Source organism: Onychomys torridus, chromosome X (assembly GCF_903995425.1).
Source record: "Onychomys torridus chromosome X, mOncTor1.1, whole genome shotgun sequence".
Classification (NCBI taxonomy): domain Eukaryota; kingdom Metazoa; phylum Chordata; class Mammalia; order Rodentia; family Cricetidae; genus Onychomys; species Onychomys torridus.
The window spans coordinates 4,214,845-4,232,085 of record NC_050466.1 but is presented as its reverse complement, the minus strand read 5'-3'; the positions used below and the strand labels follow the sequence as shown (position 1 = coordinate 4,232,085).

Below are 17,241 nucleotides of genomic sequence, written 5' to 3'. Positions count from 1 at the left end.
GAGGAGAAGATAGCATGAAGCTATTGCCAAAAAAGGTAAGAACGGACATTGTCTTTGTTACTATTCTGTTGCTGTGAAGAGAGACCATGACCAAGGCAACTTATGGAAGAGTTTACTTGGGACTTACAGTTCCAAAGGGAGTACATGATCATCATGGTGGGGAGCATGGAAGCAGGCAGGGAGGCACAGTGCTGTCGCAGTAGCTGAGAGCTTACATCTGATCCATAAGCACAGGCAAAAAGAGAGAACTAAGAATGGCATGGGATTTTGAAACCTCAATGCCCCCAATGACACACCTCCTCCAACAAGGCCACACCTTCTAATCCTTCCCAAACAGTTTCACCAACAGAGAGAGTACAAATACATACAAATATAACATCCAAATTCATGGGCCATTCTCATTCAAACCACCATAGACATAGAGCAATGTGACCATACTTCAAGAATCAAGCTTCTATGAGTAAGATGCACTTGCTGAAGAACAGCAAAGAATGTCAGAGACCATTAGCCAAGACTGTCACAGAGTAAAGGCACATTGATTGGTATGCAATTAGACCTGCCCCTTACATATCCTGAATGCAGTTTTTATATTAATTAGAAACCAGGTCAATAAAGGACAATTTTAAAAAGCTGCTTAAAGAACATAATAAGACAGTTCCTCCAGTGTATATCTGTCTGACACTGAGCTAGGCATGATCCAAGAAAGAATGTGGGCTCCTTTCTTCAATGGTGTGTGAGGGTAGAGCAAGTCTTAAGGGCATCCTGTACAACATTTTAACAATGTTATTCTCCTTGTCCATTAACATCAAACTCTCTATAAAAAATAGTCTAGATAGTTTTGAATCCCTATTAATGTGCTGCCTCACAGTACTTTATTCATTATAAAGCAACAGAAGAGTCTGAATATCTGTCTCTGGTAGTGTTTATAATGCTATTTGTCAAATATCATCAACCATTCCAACTGAAAGCTTCACAATCTGTCTATACTCTAGCCCTGTGCATTTATCAGGCTCTTACTTAAGTTAGTAGGCTCGGGGTTGTGTGTTAGGCCTTACTTTCCATTCCCTGCAGGTCTCAGGCCTCAGCAATTGCGGCTGGTGAAGCCATGAGTTGCTTTGTGTCCCCACCATCCCATAGTTGCTATATCCTTCAATTCACTAATAGCTTGGTGACATGGTCAAAAGTGACAGCTTTAAAGTCACCACTACTTTTCCAACTGAGACTTAAATGTTTCCACTACAGCTCAATGTTCCATATTAAAGATCTCAGATTCCTGTCAGTCTACCCAATGAAGAGGCCAGATGAGAAACTTGAGAAAATCAGCGTGCGCGTGCACACACACACACACACACACACACACACACACGCGCGCGTGCGCGCACACACACACACACACACGCGTGCACACACACACACACGTGCACACACACACACACACGCGTGCACACACACACACACACACACGCGTGCACACACACACATACACACGCGTGCGCACACACACACACACACGTGCGCACACACACACACGCGCGTGCACACACACACACACGCATGCACACACACACACACACACGATAAATTACTTTTTTGAAAGATGAAAAGGCATAAAGAAGTGTGTTAACACTGTATGCTGTATAATTAGGCTTTGCTTGGACTTTGATAAAATGCATATGAGTTTTGTTAGGGTACTAACACGTCTTGCCCCAATAGCCTATTTTATAGATCTATCAGTGTACACGACAGAATTACGTGTTATATGAGAAAAGAGGAAAGATATGATGAAGACTTGAGTAGTGAACTAAAACCAAGAATGCAGATGTTGCCAAGTTTCACATCCTCTGCTGACACCTGGTGGTCATTTTGAAAAAGCACCTTTCCCAAACAGTTTCCTTAGCCATACTCTGCCAAATAGAAACAAACCTAAAACGATCTTTACCCACTAGAATCAACTCTAACGTTACTGGGGTAAAAGAAGACCATGTTGGTAAAATAAGATGCCTGCCACCAACCTTCCACTCTCAAATTAGCCACAAAGAATCCCACAGTCATTGAATCCTGAATCCTAAGATGTTCGACAGCAAGGGCAAGGCCTGCCTATGGTACATATGACAGGTGAAGTGTGTGTTAGAGGGCTGCAGTGGTAGCTATAGGCAACACACACACACACACACACACACACACACACACACACACACACACAGAGAGAGAGAGAGAGAGAGAGAGAGAGAGAGAGAGAGAGAGCGAGCATCTGAAGGGAAAGTGTCAATATAGTCTGGGTACAGCTCAAATTTATGATGAACAGAATACCAATAGCTGCTACTAATACAGGTTCTGGAACAAGGCTGAATAAAACTATATTAGTAGCATTAGAAAAGGCATATCAGTGCTGGGGATGTTAGCTCAGTCACACAGTACAGCATGAATGAAAATCCAAGTTCAATCTCTAGTACAGGAGAAAAAAAAAACCCAGAACATCAGATTAGACCCCAAAAATAGCATATGTTACTTTAAAACTATAGTGAAAAAAAATCATGGGGAGGTTTGGCCATATGCCACAGTGTTCCTGGAAGAAACTTGCTTGGCTTCATTTTAATCACAAACAGGGTATTTGGGGAGTAGGCTGCAGACATAAATGATTCTCCTTGTTCCTATCAGGTCATTCCAGGTAATACTGGGTAGGCTCCTTGCCAATCCTGCACTACCTTGATCTTTCTAAGGAGTCCGGAGCCATGTGACACCTTCCCACCCTGTTAGTGCATAGAGCATAGATCTGATCAATATGGGTGTAAGAGGGTCAAGTCCCCATGTCTTCTTCACTCTACCTCCCTAACATCTAGCTTGGAAGCTCCACCTTCTGAATGAACATGCCCAATCACTCCAATGATGACATGAGTTCATATTTAGCATATCAATGGTACAGGAACATTTTAAATTAAGCTATAGGGGTATAAGTTACATCTAGGAGATGCATCCTAAGAAGTTGTGTGGTATAGAAGGCACTGCATCTAAGCACTAATAAAAAGAAACATCAAAGAGACGGCAGGTGGAAATCTCAGCTAGATCACATGTTATGTGAAAGCCATGGCTCATCCAGAACATCATAGGTTGGTCTGTTCTTGGTGACTACACACAGAAGTACTGTAGACTAGCCTTCTTCCACTCTCATGGCATGGCTCTGTGACTCAGAAAACTACATGATGCAGAAAGTCTACAACAATTATCAATAGTTAAAATACAGTTCCCCCAGGGAAAGTAGGCAAGAAAGTGTTCTTGTACTTAATTCTTAGGTGAATGTGTTTGTGTTTTCTGCAGCATTTTGGACACTGGGGACATGGCTCTGGAGAGCATTGAAAGGAGTCAGGCTGGCAGAGAAACCAGAAGCCTCTATTATCTTAGGATGGTTTTCTTTAAACTTTGACAAGGAAGCATGTCAGATTGACAGCTTTGCTTTTTCTTACTAGTTATGTATCTGTGTACCAGGTACACTGAAATGGACTATAAAGTAGAACGTATAGGGGTGTCTAGCAGGCTCAGCAACCCAACCGAGGACTCCATGTATTTAAAAGGCAGGTGTGTGCTAGAGTTCTAGACTAGGGGTCAGGAGACAAGGGCTTGCAGTTCTGTATGTAGTTGCACGAGTTTGGGCAGATCACTAAAGCTTTCTGGTTCTCAGTTCCCTCTCCAGTAAGCCCAGGAGGTAGACAAATCTGGTATTCCAGTGACCTAGCGCTAATATTCCGATTTGAGAAACTTGAGTCTCAAACTTAAGTTATTTACAAACTCTGCAATAAATTTATATGTGTAATATTTTGGGAAAATAAAAGAAAGTTTACACGGTTCTCTTTGTGCTCGACAAACCATTCGCCACAGGACAAGCCAGTCAGTTCATTTCTGGATGCAACTTTCTATAAGCCATCAAGCTCTTAGATCAGAGAGGAGAAAACCCAGTGAATTACATTTTTATACTTATATCCCCAAATCTATAAGCTTCTTGGCATAATCACAGCTTTCCTTTTTGTATGAAGATAGCTGTTATCTCAACAGCAATAAGACACTACTAGAAACTACTTCTTTCTAAGTAAGTTATTTTGGCCAATTCTTCTTCAATTCTTCTGCTACCTTGTGCATGCACAGGCATGTGTGTGTATGTGTGTACATGTGTGCTTGCATGCATGTTCATGTAACAGCACTCACGTGGATGGCAGCACATTATCATTACAAAGGAGCAGGGATGCTGAGAAGTTAGTGAAATGAGACCACCTTAATTGCTGCCAAGGAGGAAGATTTGAGGAAGATGAGCAGTAGAACATTAGAAGACAATGCTGGAAGATGGAAAATGGTGAGAGGACACATAAGCAAGTAGCTATGCCCATAAAGGTAGATCTTAATATGAGAAGAAGCCTTAGTTTGTCATCTATAAAGTCACAAAACTGGACCCAGTGACATCTACATGGTTCCTTATAGTGCTACAGTTTTTTTTTTCTTTTCCCTCCTCTTCTTTGAAGTGTCCAAAGGTCATCAAAAGGCCCAAGGTTGCGCTCCAGTCAAGGAAGCAGATGGGCTGACTCTAGATCTTCAGCTCTTCCAAATCCAATCCCCTAGTCTCATCATTAGCTCTTTAGCAGAACAGCTACAGCTTCCCCTCCTCCACTCCCACTTCTAGTAGGTCACACAGATCTTCCCCTTGAAACTTCCTTTCCTGCCCCCCAACGCTTTATTCTAGTCCCCAACTCCACCAGGCATCCCATGAGAACCACTGGCCAGTCCAGTTATGGAAGCAGGTAGGCTACTTACAGATCGTCAGCTCTTCCTCAACTTCTCCAAATCTTATCTCCCATTGTATCTCCAGCTCTGTATCAGACCAGTTGCTAAAGCCTCCCTCCAGCGGATCACAAAGTTTAGTGTTTTTTAAAACACTTATTTTATGTATATCAGTGCTCTATCTACATGTACACCTTTATGCTGGAAGAGGGCATCAGATCCCACAATAGATGGTTGTGAGCCACCATGTGGTTGCTGGGAGTTGAACTCAGGACCTCTGGAAGAACAGCCAGCACTCTTAACCTCTGAGCCATCTCTCCATCCTGGAAATATTCAAATATTCTTTCTCTTTTCTTTTCTTTTCTTTCTTTCTTTCATTTGTTTTGTTTTTCAGAGTTTCTCTATGTAGCCCAAGCTGTCCTGAAACTCACTAGGCAAGCCTTGAACTCACAAAGATCTGCCTGCCTCTGCCTCTCAAGTGCTGGAATTAAAGACGTGCACCAGCACTGACTGGCTCAGTTTAGTGGTTTTTTTTTTTTTTTTTTTTTTTTTATGGGATTCCTGAGTGTGCAAACAAGTGGGACTCTGTTTCTTGTGTATTCTCTTGGGCCCTTTTTCTTCTGTTTGTTTGTTTTGTCCTATACCAATGTGTTAATTTTTATTTCATTTTATTATTATTATCCCTTGGAAGCCTCATTGTTTGCTAATGAGAGACAGAAAGGGGGTAGATCTGGATTGGAGGGATGGTGAGGAGGAATTGGGAGGAAAAACTGTAATCAGTATATATTATGTGAGAAAAAATTCTATTTCCAGTAAAAGGAGAAAGGAAGAAAGGGAGGGAGGGAGGCCGCCCAAGATCAAGCCAACTGTTTTCTGGGTTGTTAACTGTATTTGCCAAGGACCTGGATTGAGCCAGCTCCGTATATAAACTGGAGGGATGAACTGGAAACACCAGGGAGGAATGTCAAGGATAGCTCATTGTAAGCTGTGTGACATGATTCTTTTTTATTAATAAGCACTGTTGAGTACTTTAAAAAGTTGAAAAGAGGTCTCAGCCTTTTGACCTGCACTAATGAGAGTGTATTGTTCTTCCTTAACTGTCCAGAAACACTCAGAAGTACAAAATGAGCATGCCAGAGCAGAAGACTATCCAGAAGGAGCTCACACCTCTGGCTTCATGATGACCCAGATACATAAATAGAAATCATACAGATGAAGTAGGAATTGGAGCTAACAAAGCCACTTACAAGGAGATTTATGTACTTAGAATCCAGGACCAGCTGGAGTGGTTAAAGTGGCAGACAGAAGCTTAATGTTGGGGGAATTCCCTCTATGGTACACCTCCCCCACAAAACGCCTAAGTTGATCACTTGTTTTTAGAATCTGTTGGTGCAGCTTAACACACAAAGAGGCCACGTGAGTGCCAGCGGGGCTAAAAGGCTTAGTGATGTTGGCAGGGAGCCAACCACCATTGAAGGAAGCTTTGTGGGAGAAACCACTTCCCTGGCTCCCATTCCTCGTGGGACTGGCCCTGTGAGAAGATGATGGCTCAAGTCCCACATTAGTGAGAAAAAGGGACTTCTTCAAAAGATCACATCAAATAAGTGTATAACCAAGGACTACAATGGTATTGTGTGTTGCAAATGTCTGTAACCACATGTTTATCCCATTCTTTACTACTGTGTACACATCAAGGTTTTAAGAGTCATGTGAAGGAGAATAAAGTCTTTGCCTCTTTGTAGCACTCAATGTCTCAGCCACATCCTGTGTCTGATTTTCTAAGACAATATGCCATTTATTTGGTCCTAATAGCCATTCAGTAAAACCACTGCTTGTTTGATTAGGAGTCCAAATTTTCAATTTGAAAATCAGTCACTGTGCCTATATCGCAATGTCCCTCTGGGGCCCATAATGAGAATTTGACAAATATAGGATGAATCTTAGCAATGCTCCCTTCATGGGCTGTATCCTTGGGAGGTATCAGATGGGAATAAACCTGAATACGCTCATCCTAACAATTACCCATAAATATGAACCTAATCAATAATATGTGACAGAGTACCATGCATGTTATGATTATGTCATTAAACACATTTGTGTTATGGGTTTCATTATTTCCAAAAGGGAGACTGTGTTTTGCATAGTCTTTTGACAAGATTATCATCTCTGAGTCACAAAATAAAACTTCAACTGAATATATATAGCATATGTACATATGGAAATTGGAAGGAGAACTCAAACAGTAGTCATTTAGTTCCCATACTCTCTGTGAATGTGCATTGAGAGTGTGATGGGGATATGTGGGATGGGAACTTCCTGTCTCCTTTCGAGTGAAACTGGGGCTGGGAAGAGGATCAGCTACTAAAAGAGGCAACACCAGACAAAGGAAGTACATATGCAGGATTCCAAGCAAGATTCTGAGAAAAAAGAAAAGATAGAGCTTTCCCTTAATTCGCTCCTGAGATAATTTAACAGAGACAAAACTTAACAAAAACCAAACCCCAAACCCCAGAGATTTTATTAAGTTTCCCACAAGTCCATATTGCATGCATATGTGATAATACCAACAAGTAAGATGCACTGGATGACAACATTTCACTAACAAGATTATAGTGCTGTGGCATGTGGACTTCTGATAGTATAAAACTGCTCAGCAATGCATTTCTCAGGATAGATCCCAGTTAAGTGATGTGTGACTGTACAAGGAAAGTTCACAATTTAATACTGATATTTAATAATAAGTATCATGAAAACAATGGATTCTAAGGTAATATGTTTTTGGCTAATTTAAATAAATAAATAAATGAATAAACTAACTAAATAAATAAAACAAATAGATTGTTTGAGAAAAAAAAGTGATGGAGCACTCCACCATCTCTACAACTAGTCTCTAGTAGTAGACTCTATGCCTTCTGATTCTACCATTGTCTCCCTACTCCATTCTCAGCAAAGCAGCAAGGGTGACTCCAATGAAGCCTACATTTAAACACCACTCCTGTGTTAAAGACTCTTCCACAGTGTCTCATCTCCTAGAAAAAGACCCAACACTCTTCTCTGATTGGGAAGGTGCTGCCTGACCAGCAGCCTTCACTGGTTATTCTGTGTGGTCTCTTGGGGCCCTCCCCTTGCTCTCCTTGATCCAGCCTCACAGATGTAATCTTAGCTGCCCTTCAAGCTCCCTACTCATTCTCTCCACATTTGCTGTCCCTTCCGGAAGACTTTGGAGATCTCTGGTTTCTTCATGTTTTTGCTCCATGGGCTCTTCCCTAACAGCCATATTTAAAACGAAAGCCTTCCTTCCAGCAGGGCTCCTGTTTTATTTTATAACACTGGGCTTACCTTGAACACTGTTTGATTTATCTCCAAAAACGAATCCAAACTCCACAAGGGCAGGATTTGATTTTATTTGCTGGTTTATTCCCCTGGGCCAAGACAGATGTCTGTTTATAGTAGATACTTAGTATGTATTTGTTAAATGCTGGGATACAAGATGATATGTAGGGTCTAAGGCCATGAATTATATTTACACTAGCGCCATATTGATGGGGGCCAAATATGAGGCCTGACTCTTACATGACCCATGTAGCTATTTTAACATAAAAACAAAACAATAAAATAAAAAGTATCAAACCTATTCTTTTGCTTCCAGTCCAGCACAATGCTTTTTAAATGTCTGCTTTGGGCCACAAGGGGGACTAAATGAGAAAGCATGGGAAGGGTTGATTCCCCCTAATGGGAAAAGTCATTTGAAGCTCTAATATCTTTCATTCTCTACAGTGGCAGCAATTAATGGGCAGGAGCCTAGAGAATGGACAGTGTTTATAATAGTGAAATTTGGCTTTTCTTAAAAATGTATCACCAGGACCCAGTACTAGGCATTATGTGTTTCATCTGGCCCAGTCTGCTTGATAAACCAAAAAATTTTGCCCTACGTTATTTACCATTAATAGGAAAACAGGAACACAAAAACTCCTGACCCTCACTCCTTAATGTATTCTTTAGCCTGTCTCTAGGACTTTCTTTCTCCCTATCTCTCTACTATAGTTCTATATTAAGCACTTACAAGCCAGTGTGGTCCATTTTGGTACTGATTTATCATGAAAACAAACAAACAAAAAAATTAAGATCTGCAGGCATGGGCACTAATCTGTTAGTACACTCATCTCCAGAAATGGAAATATATTCCACTTCAAGCTATATACAGTTTTATTTTTAAAAGCCAAGTCAAAGAGAAAATATCCTCTTGTACATATGGGGATAGACTAGAGATGTTAAACATTACAAGGAGCAGGCACAAATCTATAAAATAATCCAGCTGAAGATTCAGTCCAGTTTGACATACAAACAAAAACCAAACTGTCATGAGTACTGTTTTCCATCAAACATATTCTGGGGGGAAACCATGTCAAACTAAAGTTTGAGCCCTGAGAAAGAAAAAGAAGGAATCATAGCTGAAATAATAGAAAGAAAAGCCTGAATAAGCAGAACCATCTGACTTTCAAGGAAGCTCTCATCCAAAGTAATGGGTTGAGATGCATCAAATCTATTCTCCCTATGCCCTAGAGTGCAATCTGATTTGTTTCCCAACTAAGGGTACATGATCTAAAAATACAGTTCATAGAGTATGTGTGTGATACATGGCATTTATTGAGTAAACTGTGCTCCTTTTAAGCTTCGTCACATGTATACTCAGTCTCTGTCTCACAGATGCAAACCTGAGGCATCAGGGTCAACAACTTGCTCAAAGTCATGGAGCTAATAAAGTCAAATTCATTGCCCAACTGGAGGCAGTTTTCCAAGCCCTTATGATACTCTGCCTGCTGCAGCCAGTAGTGAAACCCAGGCCGAGTGGAGGGCTAAGTTCCTCTTCATTCAGTATTTCCCAGTCACCCGCTCTTTGACAACTAAATAAGAGCCATAAATGAAAGCCCTGTTTTTTCCCCCCACATTTTTTGTTTTAGGTCTTCCCAAAAGTGTGTTATGAAGAAGGCAGCAACCATTTCTCATAGAGAATTTTCTTAGGCAGTTTATAATTGTCAATACCAGGAAAGTAAGGCAGAGTAGGGAGACGTACCTCTACAACTTGACTCAATGACTACTTATCTGGTCCCTTCTCCTTTCCTTGGGCATTCTCCCCTATTGGGCATGTTCCAATGGATCAGCAGTGTTGTGTTCCAGAATACTATTTATACATGACTTGCTTGGAACTGCAACTGCTTTTCTTTGGGGAATAGTATTATATATGGTGGCTGTATTCCTCTTCCAGTATTCAAAAGTTTATATGTAAGCTAGTATTAGGGAAAGCTATAGTGAAACGGATTTTCAGCTCAATGTGAAGTTTTTAAATAATAGACATTGCCCAAAATGGCACGGGTTGCCTTGAAAGTGTTATGACAGAAAGTAAACAGCTTTCTGGTATCTCCACGGAGCCTACAGAGGTAAGATGTCCATGCCTCTCTGTCATCCAGGGAGCCTTATGATTTCCCCCAATTATCTCCCTCCCTCAATTTTCATACATGAACGAGCAGGAACTGTAGCAATGTAAGAACCACTGAAACATTTTCTCAGGCCCTGAGCTTCATTTCCTTTGAAATCCCAAAGGAAACAGTAGGCCACATAATTCTGTCACACAAAGAGCAATAGAAATACCTGCTCAGTGTAATGAGGTTGCAATGAAAATGAGCTATATTCTGCACTTGAAGGAACATTTGCCCTGTTATCTTAAAACCTCTATTTTTCCCAGGCAAACAGCTATAGTCAGAAATCATGTGTGAATTTAAGAACCAGCCAAGCGGGTTAAAGGTAAGTTTTCAAAAGCTACAGAGGCAACTTGCATAATTTTAACATACATACAAGGATAATATTTTTTTTGTTTGTTTTTGTTTTTTGAGACAGGGTTTCTCTGTGTAGCTTTGCGCCTTTTTCCTGGAACTCACTTGGTAGCCCAGGCTGGCCTCGAACTCACAGAGATCCACCTGGCTCTGCTTCCTGAGTGCTGGGATTAAAGGCATGCACCACCACCTCCCAGCAAGGTTTCTATTTTTTAAAATATACACTTGAATTAGAGGGCTCCTATGAATGATGGTCTATTTTATTAGAGATCCATCCCTTTAAAATAATTATATAGTTCTTTAGATGGGTATGAAGCAAATCCAGCTGTAGTTCTTAATGGTCAGTAACACGGCTGCCAAGCTAACTCCTACAGAATGCATTCTGTTTAAAACACAAGTAAACTCTGTTCCACTAGGAATGTTTTTTTCTGGCACACAAAGACGATAAACTCCTCTGAAAACACTTAGGGTTTTCTATATATCTCTCATGAATGGTATTTCACCTCACATTCTGAAACTTTATGAAAATATTGTTTGCATTCTCAGTTACCTTCTCCTCAAGAGCACAGGAACTATATTTTTTAACATAAACACACACACACACACACACACACACACACACACACACAGCTTGTGACATCCAGTGTCTGCTTTTGATACTGAAACACCATTAGCAAGTGGGCTTTTATTGCAAGTAGCTTTTACCCAGAAAAAATAAATTTCCACTTTCTCTCCTAGGTTGCTAAAAAGAAATGGTTTGGAATATAAGTGGATCATATGGCCTGAAAGGTTGTGTCTGTGTGTGTGTTGGGGGGGGATTATTAGAGAGACATGATAGTCAAGTGTGGCATGAATATTAAAGCTATTGATATTAGTTTCATGTTTTACTTAAAAAAAATACTGTGGTCTGGGCAATTCAGTAGTTCAGAAATATACAACTTAGAGAAAAGGTCCTCAACCTAGAGGCCACTGATATAAGCATCCTTTCCCCAACAAGATGCTATGAGTAATTTATTATAGAAAGCTTAACTGATCTGCAAAAGTCAGGAGTTTTTTTTTTTTTTTTCTGGTGGTGTTAGCTAAAGACACTGCCACACTGAGCACTCTGTATAAAGAAGCATCTAATTGTATTGTACACAGTTTACTGACGAAGTGCATGCTACCCTGAGCACAAGAAAGCCACTGGGTCTTGCCCTACTTTCATATTCCAAACCAAGAGCCTTCAGAGTTGTGGTACACATGGTAACGATGCCGCAGGACTGTACTGGGCCAGCAGGCTTCGAGATCAATGGCTGTTGTTTTCACTAAATTTTCTCCTAATACAGCTTGTCTTTCATTGTTCATTCAGGAAGCCATACGAAGTAGAAGCTATCTTGACCAAGGAGAGGGATTCCTAGGGGCCACAAGCGCCTATCTGGTGGGGAAGTAAAAGTAATTGGTAACTTTGGAGACAAGCCAGAGGAGCTATCTCTTACTGCAAGGGTCTAAGCTGTGCACAATTTATATTTCATTTATTTATTTATTGGTGTGTGTGTGTGTGTGTGTGTGTGTGTGTGTGTGTGTGTGTAATGTGTATGGGTGTGTATCAGAGGACAACGGTGGAATTCTCCTTTCACCTTTATATGGGATCTGGGGATTTGAACTTGGGTCTTAAAGCCTCTATAGCAAGCACCTTTCGCATATTTCCTGTTTTTATATATTTGACATCTTCTTCCCTATATGTACAGATATCTTTCTATATACAGTATCAAAAACTTCTTATTAGATTACCTCCCAATCCAAACATACAACAGTGACCAATGAGGGACGTTGGACAGTAATTTCAAATCCAGGGAAGAGAGTCACTGAGGGATCTCAAGTCAGGTGACCTCTTTGGTGCCACAGGAAGAACCTTGTCCCAAGACACCATCATATCTATAAGTGCTGGGAAAACAGTGGCCCAGAACATGCTGTGATCAAGGCAACTCATGAATGCCTGCTACATGAGATTCCCTCCTGGGACAGAGTACAAAGACCATGAAGCAATACAGGTAGGTGTTCAGTTTGACTTGAAACAATCTGCAGTCTATGTACAACTTGAAAATTCCAGTGTCAGACCAATTATTGGAAGAAGTCTTTGGTCAGAAAAGACTCTAGGGATCCCCCAGCCAGGTAGCTAGGATCAGTCTGCAGGAGTGGGAACCTGGGCTTGTTAACCAGATTGAGTGAGTGAAGATGCAGCACAGGCAACTCCTAAAAAACTCCCTTCCCACTCCCTTCACTCAGCCTCTTCCAAAGCGTGGCTTGGACCCTTGACTATCTATATGAGGCTCTATGTCAAATGTTCACAAATAAATCAAGACACATTAAAATAACTGGTCTGTTGCCAAACTCACCATACTCTATGTACCATTTACAGACAGTCTCTCTTAAATGATCCAATCATCATTAGTGGGATTCTAAGGACATTCTCTAACTCATAGCAACCCTCTCATAGCTGGTTAGATATGACCCATTTCTAACTTGCAAGTTTAGCCCACAGTCACTGCCACTACTGGAGCACATAGGAATAAGAGCTTGGCTAATAGGAGAGGTAGGGATATATAGTATAGGAGCTAAAGACATTCTTGCAGAGGATTTGGGTTCTGATCCTAGCACTCATGTCAGGTGATGCACAACTACCTGTAACTCTAGTTCCAGGGGATCTTACACCCTTTTCTGGTCTCCATTGGCACCTGGCACTCAGCATGGTTCATAGACCTACCTACATGTCAGCAAAATAACCACACACACACACACACACACACACACACACACACACACACACACAAAGAACATAGTATATAGAAAGATGCCACATTATGCACAATTTGCTACTGTATTCACTTGAGAAGTCAAAAGGCCTAACTACCAAGCAGAAGCAGATACAGTTGTTACTTAGGGTCTTGGTTCTTAGAACCTCAGTAGAAACCAAAAGTTTCCTAAGTTCCAGTTTCTTATACAATAGGTGTAGTTTTCCCTTACAATCCCCACACCTTGTTCTGAATACCTTGAAACATCCATAAATTATTTGTACTAGTTAATGTAAAGCAAATGCTGTGTAAATAGCTATTATGTTCATGAAATAATGACAAAGCAAAAAGTCTGCTTAAGTGGGGTTTCAATACATGCAGAAAAAGTGAGTGCAAAAATGTTAATACATGATCACTGACTGCTGGAGAAAGCAAATGGCTTAGATTCTTGACAATTTAAACCATCCTGGAGCATTTGCAAGGTGCTCTACAATTTTATATTATTTTCACTCAGGAAATTTCACTTCTCACAACAACACTCCATGAAGCCCAAATTATTGGCATGCCTGGTTGTAATACAAGGAAGCAAGCTCAGAGAAAATTAAATGTTACTTCAAGTCTCTAAGGGACGAAGAATAAAAAGTTAATACTCTGCCTCTTAGTCTTTTGGACTACACTCTGGTGGAAATATTTATAAATTCAGTTTGCTTACTTGCTTTAACTCACTGCATTTTGTATATTTGATTTCCACTGATCCGCCTCTCTCTAAGTGGTTAGGTCCCTGGAGCAATGAGTTTATTAACATCATCATTACCTAAATATACATGGATCAAGTCCACAAACTACTGCATTCCATTGGGTCTAACATTCAGTACTACAGGCTATCCAGTAATTAAACTACAGTATTAAAAGCTGATATTCACTGGGTTAAAACAAATTCTATTAAATTAAACCACTGCTAGGCCTCTTTGTAAACTGTAGTTTCAACTTGTTACAGCTTCATGAATGTCGATCTGGTCCTCTTAATAGCATGTGATCAGTTGAAGTTAGAGACTGAATCATATTATACTTCCAGGAGCATGCAGCATGGTGTCTTCCATATAGGACATACTCAATGAATGCTTGTTTTGGTACCTTCCAGTACAAGTGTCAAGAAGACAGTTCTCCGGCACCAAAGAATTTCAATAAAAGTCAGGGCAATGTTATTATAGTGGTTGTATGTTCACTGCATAGGCTCATCTCCTTTAATCCAAGGAGGGAATCATGTACAGAGCTGCTTAACTAAAGTGGTGCAATTAGCAAAAACAACTTTTAGAAATGTATTGAAGCACAGTAGGAAGGAAGGGTTTTTAAATGGCCACATTTCCTACTGAATGTCATAACAAGGGTGTCCATAGGCGGGGTGGAGGCGCTCAGCTATGATGTTCTCATCGCAGCACAGAGGGCTTTCAGGTTGAGTTACCTCAAAAAGGCTTGTGAGCACTCTTCCTCCTAAGTAGAACACTAGGGAATTTGAACACTGAGCTCAGTGAGGGAACAAAGAAAACAACCTGCTCTCCTGTGGCCACCAGGAAGACGCAAAAATCCCAGAAGTCAATGGAAAAGGCTACCTCAGCTCTTGTTCTCTCTCTTAAAAGCTGAATTTTAAAAGTTGAAGCACACCTCCAAATCCCATCACCTTAATGTAAAAGTGGAAATTCAGAATCAATTCATCTCCTGGAAATGCATATATTTGTAGCATCTAATTCATACAGTATGCCCTTGAACGTAGAAACAACTATAGCTTCTAAGTTCCAAGCTTCTCCTTTTGGCAGACACATCATAGCTCCAGTCCACCATGAAGATCAATTAGACTTGAGAAGTTTTTCCAAGAAATGACACAAGGACTCTCCACCTCTCCCCTGTGCTTTTGGACATCTCCTGTTTTCACAGCTCTTCATCCCTATCCATCCTTCTATTTGATTACACTGATACCCAGGAAAGTGCAAAACAAACCATCACTAGAAGACCCCAGGGCTATACATATTATGTACGTGAGGCAAGCTTCCACATGAAATGTTAAACAAAGGCACTGCCACATCCCACCTGCCACACAGTCTTGCAGCTTTTGCTTCCTTAGGCAACTAAGTAAAACTAGCAGGATTGCAGCCATTGCCTCTGTACTCATTGTGAGGTGCCTTTCCCCATTGCTTCATTGTTAGAAAGCACAGCAACTGTTACTAATGAAAAACAGAATCTGAAGTCTGCTTGGCCAACGGAAGTCAGGAATTTTCCAGGTCAGTAACTCATTACCAGGGATTGGCAAGAAGTATACCAACTTAAATATAAGTTAGGCAGAAGCCAAAACCAACCTAGAAAATTCCCCATATCCCTATTAGTTCAAATTTCACATGTACAAACTAGTTCGACTTTATATTTCTCATGATTGCTGTGCAGTTTAGCTAGATAGAACTGCTGCCCAACTCAGCAGGCTCTCAGGCTTGGGAAGCAGGAAATTTTTAATGGAAGCTGAGTTTTCCTATTGTCATTTTCCTGTTATCCTACTAACATTATTGAGCACTTCTGAATATTTTCATAGCTATGCCTACTACTGAGAACCTGTACTACCTAGAATCCCTTTCTATTTTATTGTTTCTTGAGAAAAGTCTTTAGTTAGTTAGATATCCAGAGAGTTATGCATCCAGAGGTCTGTTTTAGATTTCAGGGAAAACAATCCTTCCTGTTTTGCAGCTAGAGGATACTGAGGGCCCCATTTTCTGCACAGGCATTTCTAGCTCACTGCCCCCAGAGAAAGCTTGCCACTGTTCATTTTTAATCAGTGATAGTTAGCTATTTTAAAAATGAACTCTAAGAAAGGGAATGGAGTTTATCGGCAGCTTCATCTGCAGGTTAACCTTAGGATCAAGCATCTACCTGATAGTGTTGGTGGGGGTATTAAATGGATTGCTACATCTCAAATACTCAATACTTTGTGCATCGGCAGCCTTTGACTGACGTCAGTCACCATTTTTGTCAACATCAGCATCTAGCTGAATCTTTATGATTTCACACATGAGAAGATTGGGGTCCAGAGAAAGAAAGTACTTGCCCAAGAACACACAGTGAGTTAGAGACATTGCCAAAACTAGAACCCAAGCCTTTCAGGAATCTATATAGATGCTATCAAAATGTTGCCTTTAAGTTTTTAGGTGCCTTGTATTATAAAGTCTCTGGGTTGCCTGAATAGAGTTATCAGGACTATTTGTAGTGATAATATTTATAATATTATGTGAAAATAATCTGAGATTCACTTTATTAAGGAAATGCAAAAAATAGAAATCAAAAAAATATATAAAGTAGTTGAAAAACTAGAGTATGTTGCTTTAATATTTATTTTCATAGTAGTGTGCCTTCTACTCTCAATCACTCTCTGGTGGTCATACAAGGTTGAGATAAGAATTAATATCAGGAAATACCATCAGAACAATAGTGCTGGTATTTCTTAAACATGAGGTCAGAAGCATCAGTTCTTGTCAGCAAAATGTTCCTCCAAACAGACAGCTGGAAATAATTTTAGCCTATAGATCACTCTTTGGAATTAAACCCCCTCTCTGAAGCATAGTTTACAGAGGTCAGCAGAGTCTGAAAAGTGTGTGGCTTGAGGGGTGGGAGTTGGGTTCTGCTAAATTTTCACATCCAGTGGAACTAACTGTCCCATTCCAAGAGCAACACTTACCACATCAGATCCAGAGAAGCACAGGATCCTGTTGCTAGGCTCCCACGAACCGCAGAGTTACCTATTGGTCTTTCACAGCCAAGATAGCATTCTTAGGGTGAGCATGTCACTCAGTGGTAGCCAGTTGTACAATATACATAAGACCCTGGGCTCTTCATTC

General features: G+C 40.6%; 1 protein-coding gene across 1 annotated transcript in view; it reads right to left on the bottom strand.

Annotated features, from left to right (window-relative positions):
- Tspan7 (tetraspanin 7) overlaps positions 1–17,241 on the bottom strand; it is a 100,292-nt gene that overhangs the window by 16,366 nt on the left and 66,685 nt on the right. The gene's annotated exons all lie outside the window — the stretch shown is intronic.